Raw genomic sequence first — 20,818 nt, forward strand, 5'->3', positions numbered from 1 at the left:
GACGTGTTTATAAGTTTAGAGTCTGGTTCGTAAGAACCTCTTTTGGTTAAGAAATCCAGGTTATAATACATTTCAACTTAGTCAAGAAACTATATTTCTTAAAAATAGGTTTACTACTCTAACACAATGCGCGCCTTTTTATAAGTAACAATAAGAGGGTTTTATTAGGGAGTACAACTCGGTTCTAAATACGCGAAAGCGACAGTTCTTGTTAAATTAGTTCTTTTCAAAGTAGGAAACACTGCCCATAAGTAGCTCTACTAGCAAGTACTTGGATTAACAATTAATTACGTGAATTACATTCGACCCTGTCTTTATTAATTAATCTTTATTCAACACTTTACTTTTCATTGCACACTACAAAAACACCTATTTTTGATTGCCTTTGATAAACACCATAACAATAGATAACGATAGATTGACACTTGGTCTCTGTGGATTCGACAATCTTTTATGTTACTCTGACGCGTTCATACACTTGCGAAACACCGCATCAAGGTTTTGGCGCCGTTGTCGGGGACCAATTTCGTCAAATTTCATTTTCCTGTTGTTATATCGTTTAGACTTAGGCTATTTCCCGCCGGTCAATGCGAAGAACTCGCAGCACCGGAAGTTTAAGCTTAGTATACCCTATGGCGGAACCTGAACGTTACGCTCGCGCACGTTTATTCTTTCATAGAATTAAGAGAGCTATGGCCGAAGATCAAAACCAAAGACCTCTTAAAGATTTCACTCAACCATCTAACGAAGAACCTAGTTCTAGTATAGTAAACCCAACCATACCAGCTAATAATTTTGAACTTAAACCATCCCTGTTGCAACTAGTGCAACAGAGACAATTCGCGGGTCTCGCTTCCGAGAACCCTAACTAGCATTTAAAAATATTTCTTCAATTAGCAGACACTTTCAAAACTAATGGAGCTTCTCCTGAGGCAATACGTTTAAGATTATTCCCTTTTTCCCTCAGAGATAAAGCCCTATCATGGTTAGATTCCCTTCCACCCAATTCCATTACGACTTGGGATAACCTTAGAAGAGTTTTTCTTGCTAGATATTTTCCCCCGAGTAAGACCGCCGTTCTACGAAACCATATAACTAGATTTACCCAAAACCAAGGAGAATCGCTGTTTGAAGCTTGGGAGAGATATAAAGAGTTGTTACGAGCATGCCCACATCATGGCTTAGAAAATTGGTTAATCATTCAAACCTTCTATAATGGACTTCATTACAACACAAAGACGACCATCGACGCTGCCGCAGGCAGTGCTCTGATGAACAAACCTTATCCTGAAGCTAGTGCCCTCATCGAAGATATGGCTCAAAACCATCAATCATGGGGAGTCGAACGAGCGACAGTTGAGAAGAAGGAAGCCCAAGGAAGAGTGCATGAACTAAGCTCTATAGACATGATGCAAGCTAAGATGGACGCATTAGCCCTCAAGGTCGAGCATATGTGTATAAACCCGAATACTGTAGCCGCAGTTTCGTCGGATTGTGAGATATGTGGAACCAAAGGACACCAATCTGTATAATGCATTCTATTAAACGAAACCAACTCTGAGCAAGTGAACTACACCCAAGGGAACCAATACTCGAATTCCTATAACCCTGGATGGAGGAATCACCCGAACTTCTCCTATAAAAACAGTAACCGTATTCAAAATAATGCACCTCCGAGACCTAGTTATCAAGCCCCTAGATCAAATCAACCTATGCAACCTGTGCCACCAAAGCCGAGCCTTGAGAAAATTATGGAAAATTTTATCACCGCTCAAACCCAACAAAACAAGGAGTTCATGAACCAAAACATTCATGTTAACGAATTGATTACTCAGTTAGGAACCAAGGTTGACCAAATAGTTACTCATACCAAAATGCTTGAAACCTAGATCTCTTAGGTAGCTTTAAACCAAGCCCCTCAGACTACTCCTGGAGGACAATTCCCTGGACAACCTCAACAAAATCCGAGAGGACAAGCCAATGCCATTACCCTACGAAGTGGGAACGCTTATGATAAGCCACCGAACCCTAGATTGAGTGAACCCGAAACTTCTAAGGAATGTACCAAACCCACGGACGAAGTAAAGGAACCAGAGGAATCTGAAAACCAGGAAGGTCGAGATAAAGGAGAAGAACCTATTGATACAACTTACGTACCACCCCCGCCATATAAACCACCTATACCATATCCGCAAAGACTCAAACAAACCCAGATCAATAAACAGTATGAAAAATTTATTAAAGTTATAGAAAAACTTCATGTAGAAATCCCTTTCACAGAAGCCATCACCCAAATACCTTCTTATGCAAGGTTTCTTAAAGACATCCTTACCAACAAACATAGACTTGACGATCCGAAGCCTTTGGAATGTAATGCTATTTCCGAGGACAAGTTAGCAAAGAAAGATAAAGATCCTGGAAATTTCTCCATTGCTTGCCTTTTGGGTAATCATGTCATCGAAAAAGCTTTTCTAGACTTAGGAGCTAGTGTGAGCCTAATGCCTTTAGCAGTTTGTGAGAGATTAAACTTAGGAGAATTACAACCCACTAAGATGTCACTTCAGTTAGCCGATAGATCTGTTAAATATCCGATAGGCATTTTAGAAGATGTCCCTGTTAGGATAGGTCAGTTATTTATCCCTACTGATTTTGTTGTCATGGACATCAAAGAGGACAATGATATACCAATCCTTCTAGGTAGACCATTCTTATCGACTGCAGGAGCCATAATAGATGTCAAGAAAGGAAAGTTGACATTTGAGGTAGGCGAAAAGAAAATAGAATTTATACTTTCGAAATTTCTTATGGCACCTGTGATGGGAGACTCGTGTTATGCCTTAGATATCATTGATGAATGTGTTAGAGAATTAGAACAAAAAGAAATTATAAAAACAATTAAGTTACCATCAACCCCCGTAAAGGAAGATGATGACTTTAAAGAACCTTACATCGATGATAACCTTTACGGATGTTTATCCCTTACCCCAGATCCTATGCCATGCCCTAAGAAACCAACCTTAGAACTTAAGGAACTGCCTAAGAACCTGAGATATGAGTTCCTTAATGAAAAGATGAACCGTCCAGTTATAGTTAGTGCCACCTTGAGCCAAGAAGAAACGAACCAACTTTTAGACGTTTTACGAAGATATCCATCAGCCTTAGGATATAATATCTCTGACCTGAAAGGTATAAGCCCATCCGTATGCATGCATCGGATTTCGCTCGAAGAAGATTCAAAACCCTCTAGTGAACATCAGAGAAGAATAAACTCTATAATGAGTGATGTTGTTAAAAAGGAAGTTCTTAAGTTACTTGAGGCAGGTATAATCTACCAGATTTCGGATAGTAAGTGGGTGAGCCCTGTGCATGTAGTACGTATAAAGGGAGGCATCACAGTCGTGCAAAACGATAAAGGCAAACATGTAGCAAAACGTTTAGAAGGAGGATGGCGGATGTGTATAGATTATAGAAAATTAAATAAAGCAACTAGGAAGGACCATTTCCCTTTACCATTTATAGACCAGATGTTGGAGCGTCTAGCCAGACACTCTTACTTCTGCTATCTAGATGGATACTCTGGATTCTTCCAAATACCTATTCACCCCGAAGATCAAGAAAAAACTACCTTTACATGCCCTTATGGAACTTTTGCCTACAAACGAATGCCATTCGGCCTCTGTAATGCCCCAACTACTTTCCAACGCTGCATGATGTCAATTTTCGCAGATTACCTAGATGGGATCATGGAAGTGTTTATGGACGATTTCTCGGTTTTAAGGATTTGATTTCCACGATTGCCTTGCTAACCTTGAGAAAATCCTGGAGAGATGCGTGGAGGTGAACCTCGTGCTAAATTGGGAAAAATGTCATTTCATGGTAACCGAAGAAATAGTTTTAGGACATATAGTTTCCGAAAAAGGTATAGAGGTAGATAAAGCTAAAATAAAAGTTATAGAAAACCTAAAACCACCAAAAACCATCAGAGAAGTCCGAAGCTTTCTTGGACACGCTGGATTCTATCGGCGTTTTATTAAGGACTTCTCCAAAATAACCAAACCTTTAACCGGACTTTTAATGAAAGATGCTGAATTCATTTTCGACGAAAAATGTAATGACGCATTTAATCTTTTAAAGCAAGCATTAGTATCTGCACCCATTATGAAACCGCCTGATTGGTCGAAACCTTTTGAGATAATGTGCGATGCTAGTGATTACGCAGTTGGAGCCGTTCTAGGGAAAAGGAAAGATAAAAAATTACATGCCATTTATTATGCCAGTAGAACCCTAGATGCTTCCCAACTTAACTATGCAACAACTGAAAAAGAATTACTCGCTGTAGTTTTCGCTATAGACAAATTTAGATTTTATCTAGTAGGAGCAAAAATTATTGTTTACACCGATCATGCTGCAATTCGTTACCTATTAAGTAAAAAAGATGCCAAGCCCAGATTACTCCGATGGATTCTATTACTACAAGAGTTTGATTTAGACATAAGAGATAAAAAAGGCACTGAAAATGTAGTAGCTGATCACCTTTCTAGGCTAGAACATCTAAAACCTGAACTAGTACCTATAAATGATGATTTCGCCTATGATAGACTGATCGCTAGAGTAGAAACCATTGAAGACAATAACCTAGATCCTTATGAGCACCCCCAAAATTCCTTAGCAATAAGTAACGTACCCTGGTATGCAGATTTCGTTAATTACCTAGCTGCTGATATAGTACCCCCTGATCTTGACTACCACCGCAAGAAGAAATTCTTCCACGATGTGAGAAACTTCTATTGGGACGAACCGCTCCTTTTCAAAAGGGGTAAAGATGGCATTTTTCTCCGTTGCGTTCCAGAAGAAGAGGTAAATAGTATTATCGAGCATTGTCATTCTGCACCCTATGGTGGACATGCGAGCACCTCTAAGACATACGCCAAGATTCTTCAAGCTGGCCTATTCTGGCCTACCATGTGGCATGATGTCTATGCTTGCATTGTCAAATGTGATAGATGCCAACACACTGGAAACATTTCAAGACGAGATGAAATGCCCTTAAGAAACATTCAGGAAGTAGAACTCTTTGACGTATGGGGTATAGATTTCATGGGACCTTTTCCACCATCCTTAGGAAACAGGTATATCTTAGTAACCGTAGACTATGTGTCTAAGTGGATTGAAGCTATAGCTGCACCCACAAACGACACTAGGGTAGTAATCAAATTATTTAAAAACTATATATTCCCTAGATTTGGAACACCACGTTTAGTCATAAGCGATGGAGGATCACACTTTATATCGAGAATATTTGACAAACTTTTAAGAAAATATGGAGTTAGGCATAGAGTAGCAACACCGTACCACCCACAAACTAGTGGCCAAGTAGAAGTATCTAATAGGGAGATAAAACAAATCCTAGAGAAAATTGTTTCTATTTCTAGGAGAGACTAGTCTCAGAAGCTTCAAGAAGCATTATGGGCCTATAGAACCGCTTTCAAAACCCCTATAGGAACTACTCCTTACCAACTAGTCTATGGAAAATCTTGTCACTTACCATTCGAATTAGAGCATAAGGCCTATTGGGCCATTAAAACTTTGAATTTAGACTACCTAGCCGCTGGAGAAAAGCGTACCCTAGACATTCATAAATTAGAAGAGCTTAGGCAATCTGCCTACGAGAATGCAAAAACATATAAAGAGAGGACAAAAGCCTATCACGACAAAAGAATAGTAAAGAAAAACTTCAATATAGGCGATTTTGTTCTGCTTTTCAACACTAGGTTGCGACTCTTCCCTGGAAAGCTACGTTCAAGATGGACTGGTCCTTTTGAAGTATCCAAGATTCTGAGATCCGGAGCCGTAGAAATCAAGAACGATACCTGTAGTCCATTCATTGCAAATGGACGAAGACTGAAGCTCTACGAAGGAAGAGACATTCCAGCATACTACTCGAGCCACACCCTGATTGATCCACCAATTCCTACTACTACAGGTGTATAAATTCTAATCGTCAAGCTATTGACGTTAAACAAGCGCTGCGTGGGAGGCAACCCATGGTTTTTCTTTCATTTTACTTTTTCGCATTTATTTTTATTTTTATTTTATTTTATCATATTTTGCATTAAGATTAAGATTTGAATGGTTTGTATTTTCAGGATCACTTTCTTAACTTTTATCAGGATGCAGGATTTTGATGACATGCATGTGGCCTATAGAGATAATGCTCAGAGGGAGCGTTACATCGCTTTGTATCAGCGCCCTATGGCACCCACATGTTATCCTGACCAGCACTGTATGGAGGCACTGGGTATCGATCCTAATATTTGATTCCTTAGCCACCAGCTTCACTGGGACGAGTTTGCTGATGATTTGAGTAACACATATAGGAACCTGACTTTGGAGTTCCTGAGTTCATTCGACTATGACCCATACTCTGGACCAGATGGTTATGCTGCTTTCAGGCTTTTCGGGGTTGAGTACTCCTTCAGCCAGAAAGAGTTCGGCGACTTATTGGGTTTCTAGACTACTCCTAATGCTATCCCAGAGACACCTATGGGATATTTCCTGGGTAAGGAAGTGGACAAGTTCTGGAGTGATATATCAGGTGGCGGAAGCCAGGATCCACCTATGCAGCTGTCTCATGTCATACATAACCCCGCCTTCAGATACTTTCAGATGATATTAACACTTTCCTTCCTAGGAAGACCGGATGCAGAGGCACTATTGAGTGAAGAGGAGATCTTCCTATTATTTTGTGCATCCCAGTCTCGCCCAGTAGCATGTGGGAACTTTTTATTAGACAATCTCAGCGGTATCTCCAGATCCAGCGAAGGAGTAATCCATGTTGGTGGAATCATCACACAGATTGCTATCACTTTAGGTCTGTCTCGCAAGCTGTTGCATCTTCAGACCTACTGTGGATACACTACCATGGACATCGATTTCTGTTTGACCAGAGGATTGATGAGGAGAGCCTCTTTCCACCCATGTCAGTTCCGATTGCTAGTCGACAATGAGGCTATCCATTCTTTCACACTGCCAGACCCTATGATGACCAGTGTGCATGATCCAGCAAATTGGAGTTATGCTCTAGAGGGCCAGGGAGAGACCGTCGAGGCACCGAGATCGCCACCCGTTTCTAAATACCCGCCTACACCATCATCTCCTAGAATCACTGTTTTCTCTAATAATCATTCATCGCAGACACCCGACATACGCACCCAGATTGTTGAGTGTCATAGAGAGATCACAACGCTTAGACAGGAGATGGCTGACCTAACTTTACAAATGGGAGTGTCTGATCTCACCCATGCTACTGAAGCCGATTGTCTATACCAGGAGATCGCAGAGCTCAGGCAGGAGATAGCCGTGCTCCGTGGATCCACTCAGGCAGACGACACCCCTACTACCTGATATCACCATTTCGTTTCATTTTATTTCTCTTTTATATATTTCTTGTATTTGCATTACTCATTTTATATTATCACATTTGAATATTATATAAACTACTACTATACATTAGTATTTCTATTTTTATCTATATATATTTTATATTTATTTTATTTGCATTTTAATTTTTCAGTTATTTATTTATATTTAATTTCTGTTTTTGTTTTTGTTTCAGTTTCACTTTTTTATTTTCGTTTTTACTTTTATAAAATTATGCAAGTCAAAGAAACTAGGAGAATCACAAGACAAATGCTATCCAGACCCCTCAAAGCCAAAAGACAAGAGAAGCCCAAACCAAAGGACCAAAATCTGGCCCAGCCAGATTTTGCCTTGTGGCGCCCGCCACAGAGTCTGTAAATGGTCGGGGCAGACCCCTTTTCTTCACCATTTTTGCAACTTACAACCTCCCAAACCCATTTTTTTCACCTTGGAAAAACATCATTGAACCCACAAAAAGCTCATACTTTCCTATCCACCACACCACACAAATCATTATTCCACTTTCCATTTTCAATTTCATCCGTCGGATTTTGTAAAAATCCAACCTTTTCACCAACCACTTCATCTTCTTCAAGAGCATTCAAATGGAGTTTAACGGATTCATTCTTCGAGGAGGGAAACCGGGGGAGAGACAAAGAAAAATTATTGAACGGTTGCAAAATCGGGAAATCCTCCCAACAAGGTATGTTGACGAAAACTGTCTCTACACTTTAGGTATCTACCATAGCATTTTCCATTTATTAGACAACTTAGGTTTGCATAATTTCTTTATCAACAAAGAACCCACCTATGAGCGGTTGACAATCGATTTTTTGAGTTCCTTAATTTATATTGTCAACCCTAACACTGCTAGCACAGTTGGTACTGTCAAATTTAGAATGTTTGCTGTTGAATACCAATTCAGTACCGACGAACTAGCCAGCTTGTTAGGGATCCCTCATGGGGAAGGTGCTATTTTTGAGGCCCCTTTGGATTCCGAATGGTCTGTTGAGGTATTTTCCTTCTGGGAGTGTTTATCAAACACTTCCATAAACACTTTTGAAGGAGTTGTTGCCTCAACTACCCATAACCCGACCATCAGAGTTTTTAGATATCTGTTGGCATGCATTATTTTTGGCCGGGAGAATCCAAATAAGGTTAATGCTAGAGAGCTTCTATATTTGCAAGGAAGCCTCACAAATAGGCGAATTAATTCGGTTCCGTTCATGCTCGCCCATATGATTTTAACTCTGAATAAGGCGGGACCAATTTATTTTGGTGGATTGATTACGTCTATTGCTCGGGCACTTAACCTGAACAATGAGATGGCTACCCTAGACCCCTTGCCTCCTCTCACAATTAACTTAAAATTTCTTAGAGACATGAAATTGTGCCGCTCAAGGAGAGAAGGAGGTTATACACTAATGGTTCATGGTGTAGCCATCCCATCTATTATTCTACCTTGCACTAGACGTACAAATATACGTGATGAGAGGAATTGGACCTACGATTTAGATGCTCCACCTGTTTTGGGTCCTCTTCCTCCTAACATTCCTGATGAGGCGGGACATGACACCGATGATGAATATGATCGGAGAGAGAGATCTCCCGTACCACATGTGTCCCCCCATCATCCTTCACCACCACACACCATACCATCTTCTTCTTCTGCAGGTACCACTCCTGGCTTCTATATTACAGAGGAGATGTGGCGTGACCACCTGGCTAGAGAGCAAAGGCGTGACGACCTACTCTCTACCCTCCAGCAACAAATCACGGATAATATGAACTTCATGCAAGAATTGCAGCGGAGGTCAAACAGGTCCTATGACACTGTTCTACAGTCTCTGCAAACGATCACAGATTCACAAGCCCGTCAACAACAATACCACCAGAGACACATGTCACTAATGAAGCCACTCAAGGTTCCATTATAGGTAACCTTCGAGAGGTGAGGACCGCTCAGGATTCCCTGATAGCGAGGATGGATCAGAGAGACCGTCGTCGTACCCGATCACGTCGTCCACCTCAGGATGGCGAGGGCACTAGTGGTCAGCAATAGGTTGCCAGGTTACTCTTCCTTATCTTATCTCGAAACATTGGGGACAATGTTCGATTTAAGTGTGGGAGGAGACTCTATCATCTTTTCTTTATTGCTTTTCTCGTTTATCACTTTTTCTTTGCTGTTTTTAGATAGTTTATATCCTTTTAGTTGTTTATTTTGCCTTTTAGTATAATTCATGAGTCTGACGAGTCACCAAATATAGTGGATCCTTAGTACAATCCTACCTCCCCATACCTTTAGTCCCACCAAAATTTTTTGCAAAAGAAAATAGTGTTATTTCGAAAGTTTTCAGGTTTTAAGGACATGTTTTGAGTAAGGATGCGGTGACTTGGGAGAACTTTGCGAAACATCAGTATCTGTTTTAGCACCATAAGCTTCGTAAATATAGGAATCATTCCCGAAACCCCATATACCATGGCCTTAATCATCATTTCCGTATAAGTCCTTAGTAGTTTATCTCAGCAGTCAGCTCCGGCCTACGTATCCTCTACGTAAGGGACCGATGCAAATAAGTGAATGATACAGAAAAAAATAAAAAAATAAAAGAAAGCAAAAAGGCAACTCCGGTATAGGTGACCCTCACAAAGTCATTTAAACCAAAGAATTGAAAAAAATTCCTACAAAAAGAAAAAGAAAAAGAAAAGCAGTACCCACTGCTAGTTGGTTCAGAGGTATCTGGCACTGAACTCGGTAGGGCGGATTACGATACGATCCCCCACAACTACAATTGGGTCCAATAAAAGGGTTTACACATGTTTATGTGCCAGAAACCCCAAGCTCTGATCATAATCACTAACAGGTCACTCTACTATGAAGCATGTACGGATAACGGGCTTAATGTGATTGCGCCTGAATGAAAAGGACACAAAAAAGATGAAGAGGCAGGCCTAGGTATTGTGGGATAATATGGGTTGGTTAATATAGGAATGAAGTTTATGTCCGTATTCGCGGATTAGTGTCATCATGATACCCTTAGTTCACTCAGTTAGTACCTATCACTACATCCCGACTTGAACTTAGAATTTTTACCTGAAGCACTTGTTTACACCAGTTTTTCTTTTATGAGCTGTTTAATGTTTTGCTTGAGGACAAGCAAAGGTTTAAGTGTGGGAGAGTTTGATCACACTAAAATTTACGTATTTTCGACTCCGATTTCGCATGCATTCTAGCTGTTTTATTATCATTTTGTTGTGTTATTGGTATGTTTTCCTTTGTTTTCAGGTTTTCACTTTAATCGGAGCCCCGATCGAGAAAAGGAGCGAAAAAGAGCCAAAAACCCTAAAATTCAGCATTTTGCTCTTATGGCCTACCCAATGGCGGGCGCCACAGACCAAGCCATGACGTGTCAAATTTAACTTCCATCAAATCCCACGTTTTCCCACTACTTCCGCTATGGCGCCACATATTGTGCTTGTGGCGGGCGCCATGGCCTTGTGGCGGGCGCCACAAGAGGAAAAACGGTTCCCTCCTATTTTTAAGTTGAAGGGCATCCAAGTCAATTCCACCTTTTTACTTGCCTATAAATAGAAACGCGAATTCACTTTTACAATCATCCAAACTTAGAGCAGAGGCAAACTCAGGAGCAACTTTGTTTCACTTAGGCATATATTCAGTATTTTATAGTGGTAATCGCTTCGCATTGGAGTGTTACCATAATCGTGTAATCAAGTCCGTGATAGAGTCTGTAATCGAGTTTGGAGCACTTTGGAAGGAAGTTAATCCTGCCGCCATTTTCTTTTCCGCATCGCAATTTACTCAGCCCTCCGATTGGAGCAGGTTTTTATTACTTGTCTTTACTTTATTTATTTCCCGCACTCGCCTTTACTTTATTTATTTCCCGCACTCGTTTTTATTTTATTTATTTCCCGCACTCGCTTTTACTTTATTTATTTCTCGCACTCGCTTTAAATTATCTATTTCCTCGCACTCGCTTTACTTTATTTATTTCCTCGCACTCGTTTTACTTTTATTTATTTCCTCGCACTCGCTTTAAATTATTTACTTTCCGCACTCGCACTACTTTTATTTACTTTCCGCACTCGCACTACTTTTATTTATTTTAATGCACTTTTACTTTACCATGTCTAGCTAAACTTATAAGGTTAGAATGTAAGGATCATAATTGAACCGATAATCCGTACAATTGTTCGTAGAAATACTTAAGGGCTATTTTAATGTTCAAATTAAGTTTTCCCGCACTTCAATTTCGTTGGGTAAGATCGAAAGCCGTCCAACGTCTTTTTAAACTTAATTGTTTTTAACTATTTCAAAAACAGCGAAAGCGCTTTGTTTAGTTCATTAGGAGATTTTAACATTAAGAAGAAAAGAGATTTTAAAACTATTTTCGGACGCGTTTATAAGTTTAGAGTCTGGTTCGTAAGAACTTCTTTTGGTTAAGAAATCCAGGTTATAATACTTTTCAACTTAGTCAAGATACTATATTTCTTAAAAATAGGTTTACTACTCTAACGCAATGCGCGCCTTTTTATAAGTGACAATAAGAGGGTTTGATTAGGGAGTACAACTCGGTTCTGAATACACGAAAGCGACAGTTCCTGTTAAATTAGTTCTTTTCAAAGTAGGAAACACTGCCCATAAGTAGCTCTACTAGCAAGTACTTGGATTATCAATTAATTACGTGAATTACATTCGACCCTATCTTTATTAATTAATCTTTATTCAACACTTTACTGTTCATTACACACTACAAAAAGACCTATTTGATTGCCTTTGATAAACACCATAACAATAGATAACGATAGATTGACACTTGGTCTCTGTGGATTCGACAATCTTTTATATTACTCTGACGCGTTCGTACACTTGCGAAACACCGCATCACTCAATTATACTTTTTACCTCCTCTTCTGGAACACAACGACGAAAAATGTCGTCTTTACCCCTTTTGAAAAAAAGCGGTTCGTCCCAATAAAAGTTTCTCACATCGTTGAAGAACTTCTTCTTCCGGTGCTAGTCAAGATCAGGGGGTATGATATCAGCAGCTAGGTAATTAACAAAGTCTGCATACCATGGCATGTTACTTACTGCTAAGGATTTTTGGAAGTGCTCATGAGGGCCTAGGCTATCATCTTCAAGGGTTTCTAGTCTAGCTATCAGTCTATCATAGGCAAAATAATCATTTATGGGCACTAAGTCTAGTTTCAGATGTTCTAGCCTAGAGAGATGATCAGCTACTACATTTTCAGTGCCTTTTTTATCTATGATATCTAAATCAAACTCTTGTAGTAACAGAATCCATCAGAGTAACCTGGGCTTGGCATCTTTTTTACTTAATAGGTAACGAGTGACAGCATGATCGGTGTAAACTATAATTTTGGTTCCTACTAGATAAGATCTAAATTTGTCTATAGCGAAAACTACAGCGAATAATTCCTTTTCAGTTGTTGCGTAGTTAAGTTGGGCAGCGTCTAGGGTTCTACTGGCATAATATATCACATGTAATTTTTTATCTTTCCTTTGTCCTAGAACGGCTCAAACAGCGTAATCACTAGCGTCGCACATTATCTCAAAAGGTTCTGACCAATCAGGGGGTTGCATAATAGGTGCTGACATTAATGCTTGCTTTAAAAGATTAAATGCTTCATTACATTTTCCATCGAAAATGAATTCAGCATCTTTCATTAAAAGGCCAGTTAAAGGTTTAGTTATTTTGGAGAAGTCCTTGATAAAACGCCGGTAGAATCCAGCATGTCCAAGGAAACTTCGGACTTCTCTTATAGTTTTGGATGGTTTTAGGTTCTCTATGACTTCTATCTTAGCTCTATCTACCTCAATACCTTTTTCGGAAACTATATGTCCTAAAACAATCCCTTCGGTGACCATGAAATGACACTTTTCCCAGTTTAGCACGAGGTTCACCGCCACGCATCTTTCCAGGATTTTCTCAAGGTTAGCAAGACAATTGTTGAAATCGAATCCGCAAACTGAGAAATCATCCATAAATACTTCCATGATACCATCTAGGTAATCTGCAAAGATTGACATCATGCAGCGCTGGAAAGTAGCTGGGGCATTACAGAGACCGAATGGCATTCGCCTATAGGCAAAAGTTCCATAAGGGCATGTAAAGGTAGTTTTTTCTTGATTTTCAGGGTGGATAGGTATTTGGAAGAATCCAGAGTATCCATCTAGATAGCAGAAGTAAGAGTGTCTGGCTAGACGCTCCAACATCTGGTCTATAAATGGTAAAGGGAAATGGTCCTTCCTGGTTGCTTTATTTAACTTTCTATAGTCTATTCACATCCGTCATCCTCCTTCTATCCGTTTTGCTACATGTTCGCCTTTATCGTTTTGCACTACTGTGATGCCTCCCTTTTTAGGTACTACATACACAGGGCTCACCCACTTACTATCCGAGATCTGATATATTATACCTGCCTCAAGTAACTTAAGAACTTCTTTTTTAACAACATCACTCATTATAGGGTTTATTGTTCTTTGATGTTCTCTGGAGGGCATTGAATCTTTTTCGAGCGAAATCTGATGCATGCGTACAAATGGGCTTATACCTTTCAAGTTATAGATATTATATCCTAAGGCTGAGGGATATCTTCGTAAAACATCTAAGATTTGGTCTATTTCCTCTTGGCTCAAGGTAGCACTGACTATAACTGGACGATTCATCTCTTCATCGAGGAACTCATATCTCAGGTTCTTAGGCAGTTCCTTAAGTTCTAAGGTTGGCTTCTTAGGGCATGGCATAGGATCTGGGGTAAGGGATAAACATTCGTAAAGGTTATCATCGATGTAGGGCTTCCTAAAGTCATCATCTTCCAGTATGAGAGTTGATGGTAACTTAATCGTTTTTATGATTTCTTCTTGTTCTAATTCCCTAACACACTCACCAATGATATCTATGGCATAACATGCGTCTCCCATCACAGGTGCCATAAGAAATTTTGAAAGTATAAATTCTATCTTCTCGTCACCTACCTCAAAGGTCAACTTTCCTCTCTTGACATCTATTATGGCTCCTGCAGTTGATAAGAACGGTCTACCTAGAAGGATTGGTATATCATTGTCCTCTTTGATGTCCATGACAACAAAATCAGTAGGGATAAATAACTGACCTATCCTAACAAGGGCATATTCTAATATGCCTATCAGATACTTAACAGATCTATCGGCTAACTGAAGTGACATCTTAGTAGGTTGTAATTCTCCTAAGTTTAACCTCTCACAAACTGCTAAAGGCATTAAGCTCACACTAGCTCCTAAGTCTAGAAAAGCTTTTTCGATGACATGACTTCCCAAAAGACAAGGAATGGAGAAATTTCCAGGATCTTTATCCTTTTTGGCTAACTTATTCTCGGAAATAGAGTTGCATTCCAAGGGCTTCAGATCGTCGAGTCTACGTTTGTTGGTAAGGATGTCTTTGAGAAACTTTGCATAAGAAGTCATTTGGGTGATGGCTTCTATGAAAGGGATTTCTAAGTGAAGTTTTTCTATAACCTTAATAAATTTCTGATACTGGTTATTGATCTGGGTTTGTTTGAGTCTTTGCGGATATGGTATCGGTGGTTTATATGGCGGGGGTGGTACATACATTTTATCTTTAGGTTCTTCTCCTTAATCTTGACCTTCCTGTTTTTCATATTCCTCTGGTTCCTTTACTTTGTCTGTGGGTTCAGTATATTCCTTAGAAGTTTTGGGTTCACTCAATCTTGGGTTTGGTGGCTCATGATAAGCGTTCCCACTTCGTAGGGTAATGGCATTGGCTTGTCCTCTTGGATTCTGTTGAGGTTGTCCAGGGAACTGTCCTCTAGGTGTAGTCTAGGGGGCTTGGTTTAAAGCTACCTGAGAGATCTGGGTTTCAAGCATCTTAGTGTGAGTAACTATTTGGTCAACCTTGGTTCCTAACTGGGTAATCAGTTCATTAACGTGAATGTTCTGGTTCATGAACTCTTTGTTTTGTTGGATTTGAGCAGTGATAAAAATTTTCATAATTTTCTCAAGGCTCGGCTTTGGGGGCACAGGTTGCATAGGTTGATTTGGTTTTGGGGCTTGGTAACCTGGTTGTCTCGGAGGTGCATTATTTTGGATAGGGTTATTGTTCTTATAGGAGAAGTTCGGGTGATTCCTCCATCTAGGGTTATAGGTGTTTGAATATGGGTTCCCTTGGGTGTAGTTCACTTGCTCAAAGTGGGTTTCATTTAAGATACTGCATTCTGCAAATTGGTGTCCTTTGGTTCCACATATCTCACAATCCGAAGAAACTGCAACTGCAGTATTCGGGTTTATGCACATATGCTCCACCTTGAGGGCTAATGCGTCCATTTTAGCTTGCATCATGTCTATAGAGCTTAACTCATGTACTCCTCCTTGGGCTTCCTTCTTCTCAACTATCGCTCCTTCAACTCCCCATGATTGATGGTTTTGAGCCATATCTTCGATGAGCGCACTAGCTTCAGGATAAGGTTTGTTCATCAGTGCACCGCCTGCGGCAGCGTCGATGGTCATCTTAGTGTTATAGTGAAGTCCATTATAGAAGGTCTGAATGATTAACCAATTTTCTAAGCCATGATGTGGGCATGCTCTTAACAACTCTTTATATCTCTCCCAAGCTTCGAACAATGATTCTCCTTGGTTTTGGGTAAATCTGGTTATGTGATTTCGAAGAGCGGTGGTCTTACTTGGGGGAAAGTATCTAGCAAGGAATACTTTTCTAAGGTTATCCCAAGTTGTAATGGAATTGGGTGGAAGGGAATCTAACCATGATATGGCTTTATCTCTGAGGGAGAAAGGGAATAATCTTAAACGGATTTCCTCAGGAGAAGCTCCATTGGTTGTAAAAGTGTCTGCTAATTGGAGAAAGATTTTTAAATGTTGGTTTGGATTCTCAGTAGCAAGACCTGCGAATTGTCTTTGTTGCACTAGTTGCAACAGGGAGGGTTTAAGTTCGAAATTATTAGCTGGGATGGTTGGGTTTACTATACTAGAACTAGGTTCTTCGTTGGATGGTTGGGCGAAATCCTTAAGAGGTCTATGATTTTGGTCTTCGCCCATAGCTCTCCTAATTCTATGGAAAACTAAACGTGCGCGAGCATAATGTTCAGGTTCCGCCAGAGGGTATACTAAGCTTCCGGTGCTGCGAGTTCTTCGCATTGACCGGCGGGTAATAACCTAAGTCTAAACAATATAACAACAGGGTACGAAATTTGACGAAATTGGTCCCTGGCAATGGCGCCAAAAACTTGATGCGTGCTTTTCGCAAGTATACGAACGCGTCAGAGTAATATAAAAGATTGTCGAATCCACAGAGACCAAGTGTCAATCTATCGTTATCTATTGTTACGGTGTTTATCTAAGGTAATCAAAATAGGGGTTTTAAGAGTGCACAATGAAAAATAAAGTATTAAATAAAATTCAATTAATAAGGACAGGTTCGAATGTAATTCACATAATCAATTAATAATCCAAGTACTTGCTAATAGAATTGCTTATGGGCAGTGTTTCCTACTTTGAAAAGAACCAATTTAATGGGAACTGTCGCTTTCGCGTATTCAGAACCGAGTTGTACTCCCTAATCAAACCCTCTTATTGTCACTTATAAAAAGGCGCGCATTGCGTTAGAGTAGTAAACCTATTTTTAAGAAATATAGTATCTTGACTAAGTTGAAAAGTGTTTTGACATGGATTTCTTAACCAAAAGAGGTTCTCACGAACCAGACTCTAAACTTATAAACGCGTCCGAAAATAGTTTTAAAATCACTTCTCTTTTTAAGTTAAAAACTCCTAATGAACTAATCAAAGCGCTTTCGCTGTTTTTGAAATAGTTAAAAACGACTAAGTTTAGAAAGACGTTGGACGACTTTCAATCTTACCCAACGGAAATTAAGTGCGGGAAAACTTAGGTTGAAAGACAAAACAACCCTTAAGTGTTTCTACGAACAATTGTACAGATTATCGGTTCAATTACGATCCTTACATTCTAACCTTTATAGGTTTAGCTAGACATGGTAAAGTAAAGGTGCATTTTAATTTAAATAAAAGTAGTGCGAGTGCGGAAAGTAAATAAAAGTAGTGCGAGTGCGGGAAGTAAATAAAAGTATTGCGAGTGCGAGAAATAAATAAAGTAGTGCGAGTGCGGGAAATAAATGAAAGTAGTGCGAGTGCGAGAAATAAATGAAAGTAGTGTGAGTGCGAGAAATAAATGAAAGTAGTGCGAGTGCGAGAAATAAATGAAACTAAAGACAGTGCGAGAAAGTAAAGTAGATAAAGGTAAAGCAATAAAACCTGCTCCAATCGGAGGGTTGAATAAAGTGCGAAACGAAAATGAAAATGGCGGCAGGATTAACTTCCTTCCAAAGTGCTCCAAACTCGATTACAGACTCGATTACACAGTTGTGGCAATACTCCGATGTGAAGCGATTACCACTTTTACAATACTGGATATATTCCTAATTGTAAATAAGTTTGTTCTAAGTTTGGATGATGAAACAAATGAAATCGAGTCTCTATTTATAGGCAAGGAAAATAATGGAAATTACAAGGATGCCCTTCAGTTTGAAATTGGGAGGGAAAAACTTTATTCTTGTGGCGCCCGCCACAACACCATGGCGCCCGCCATAAGGGTAAATTGTGGCGCCCAAGTGGAGGTAGTGGGAGACGTGGCAGTTGAGGGAAGTTGAACTACGACACGTCATGGCTGGACCCATGGCGCCAGCCACAGTGGGAGCCACAACTGCAAAATGCTGATTTTTAGTCTTTTTAGCTCATTTTCACTCCTTTTCTCGATTGGGGCTCTGATTAGACTGAAAACCTGAAGAAAAAAAAAGAAAAACATAGTAATAACATAACAAAATAATAATAAAACAACTAAAATGCATGCGAAATCGGAGTCAAAAATACAGTGAAATTCAGTGTCATCAGTAATAGACTCTCAAGGGACCAAAATAACTATTTAGGTAATAACTAGAAAGAAAAGGTCAAACAAGGACCCGACACAATTAGGATATAACTTAAGGGGAGTGGTTACATCCAGATAATTAACTGGGGTGGAACCTAAAATAATAATCATCTACGAGGAAATAACTCAGTGGGGAAATGAGAAAGGTTAAACTCTTTCTGCTTAAGGGGTTGACACTCTACAATCGAAGGAGGACAGACACACCAAATCTGCATAGGTAAATGATATCACTGAAGCAGGGGATCAGAATTATGAAATCAAATGCAATAAAAATGCATAATGAAATATATAATGAATATGCATGTATATGATTGATGATTATGCTGACAAAAAACACAAATGATACAAATATCAAAGATTTGAATCACTGTTGCAACACTCGGCTAATCTCAACAAGATGGAAACATCAAATGAAGAAAATGCTAGGGATGAAAATAAATCATCTAGCTCAGCACAAATTAGCCATGGCTGGGAAATCATGGAGAACATGATTCCAACCAAAAATCGGCAAACTCCACGGGGAGAATGAGCATTGCTGAAGTATTAACAAACATGTCGAGGATTAGAGAAAGGATTTGCTGAGGATCCAAATTGTCCACTCCATAGGGAATTTTAGGTCAACACCATATCAAATGGGAGATAAACCTGCAGGGGACAAAACCAAAATACTGCTCAAAATCCAAAACCGCCAAGAACGAGGGATCTTCAATATCTGAAGATAAACTCCACCAGGGAATACAAGAGGTAAAACTCTGCACGGGGATCTAAGCAAATTATTGAGGATGCTATGACCAAGATCATCACATTCCTAAAAAATCATCAAATTCTCCTTAGGAATTGTGAAAGAAACCAATTCCAAGGGAAAGACTGCCGAAGTTATGCAACACAAATATGCTAATGGAAACCAAATAAAGGGATCAATCAATAGCTCGACTCCACTGGGGATGTGACCCACCAATTTAGCGGGGGATAACTGACAAACTGTTGGGGAATAAAAAGTTACCAAACTAACTTCTTGGGGAGGACCAACAAGGCTTTGCACTTCAACACTTACCTATTCTAAGATTGCTATTGACATTCCTTGCTGAAATTGATTATTCTTAAAGTGATTCTTTTTATTATTTTTAAGAAAAATAATTTTTATTCATTAATTTATTTCAAAATTATCATCATAAAAATTCAATTTTATTTGACAGAAGTAAATAAGAATATAAATAATTGGATAAAAGGCTCAACTTTATTTAATAGAATGGTTGTATGTGAATGACCGAACTCCATAGATTTTTACAAAGTTGAAAATGGTAATTTATATGGAAAAGGGCTACATTGAATACAAATAACCTGCTCAACACTGCCTCCATGATTAGGACCAACCGAATGCAGTTGCTTGCCATAATCCCTAATTTTTGCCTAAATTTCACCAAGACGGGGTACTAAATATACTGGGATGAATTTCTATTTTATGTCTCTAACTTTTGCATGGATCGCCCTCTCAAGTTTTCAACTTAGTGAGTTGTTTTTTTCTTTTTAGGCGAAGTATGTCTTGACTGCATCGGTGTTTATAGGACGAGTGAACTCTTCACCATCCATAGTTGTAAGAATCAAAGCACCGCTTGAGAAGACTCTCTTTAAAACATATGGGCCTTCATAATTAGGAGTCCATTTTCTCCTAACATCAGGTTTGAAAGATAAAATTTTCTTGAGCACGAGGTCACCTTCTCTAAAGACATGAGGCTTGACCTTCTTATCAAAAGCTTTCTTCATCCTTTGCTGATATAACTGACCATGACACATGGCAGTCAATCTTTTCTCTTCAATCAAATTCAACTTATCATATCTGGCTTGACACCACTTAGCTTCTGTCAACTTGGCTTCCATTAGCACACGCAGTGACAGGATCTCAACCTTTACTGGGAGCTCAACTTCCATACCATAAACAAGTGAGAAAGGGGTTGCCCATGTTGAAGTGCGGATGGATGTACGATATCCACGCAAAGAAAATGGGAACATATCATGCCAGTCTTTGTATGTTACAAGCATCTTCTGAATGATCTTCTTAATGTTCTTATTTGCAGCTTCAACAACCTCATTCATCTTAGGTCTGTAGGGAGAATAATTATGATGTGTAATCTTGAAATCTTTGCAAAGTGCTTCCACCATATTATTGTTCAAGTTCGATCCATTATCAGTAATGATCTTACTTGACACACCATACCGGCATATAATCTGGTTCTTGATAACCCTCACAACAACTTGCTTGGTTACATTTGCATACGATACCGCTTCAACCCATTTTGTGAAGTAATCAATAGCCACCAGAATGAAACGATGTTCGTTTGAAGCTTTAAGCTAAATCATGGCAATCATATCAATTCCCCACATGGAGAAGGGCCATGCAGAGGAAA

The 20,818-nt window shown here is 39.4% G+C and overlaps 2 non-coding genes across 2 annotated transcripts; one reads left to right on the forward strand and one right to left on the reverse strand.

The window, feature by feature from the left end:
- Nucleotides 1-1,076: 1,076 nt before the first annotated feature.
- Nucleotides 1,077-1,183, reverse strand: LOC127124050 (small nucleolar RNA R71). Its single transcript, XR_007803693.1, has one exon. It is a non-coding gene; the product is annotated as a small nucleolar RNA R71 (small nucleolar RNA).
- A 14,836-nt stretch (nt 1,184-16,019) lies between these two features.
- On the forward strand, nt 16,020-16,126 carry LOC127124054 (small nucleolar RNA R71). The gene has a single exon (XR_007803697.1). It is a non-coding gene; the product is annotated as a small nucleolar RNA R71 (small nucleolar RNA).
- The last annotated feature ends 4,692 nt before the right edge of the window (nt 16,127-20,818 follow it).

Source organism: Lathyrus oleraceus, chromosome 2 (genome assembly GCF_024323335.1).
Source record: "Lathyrus oleraceus cultivar Zhongwan6 chromosome 2, CAAS_Psat_ZW6_1.0, whole genome shotgun sequence".
Lineage (NCBI taxonomy): Eukaryota > Viridiplantae > Streptophyta > Magnoliopsida > Fabales > Fabaceae > Lathyrus > Lathyrus oleraceus.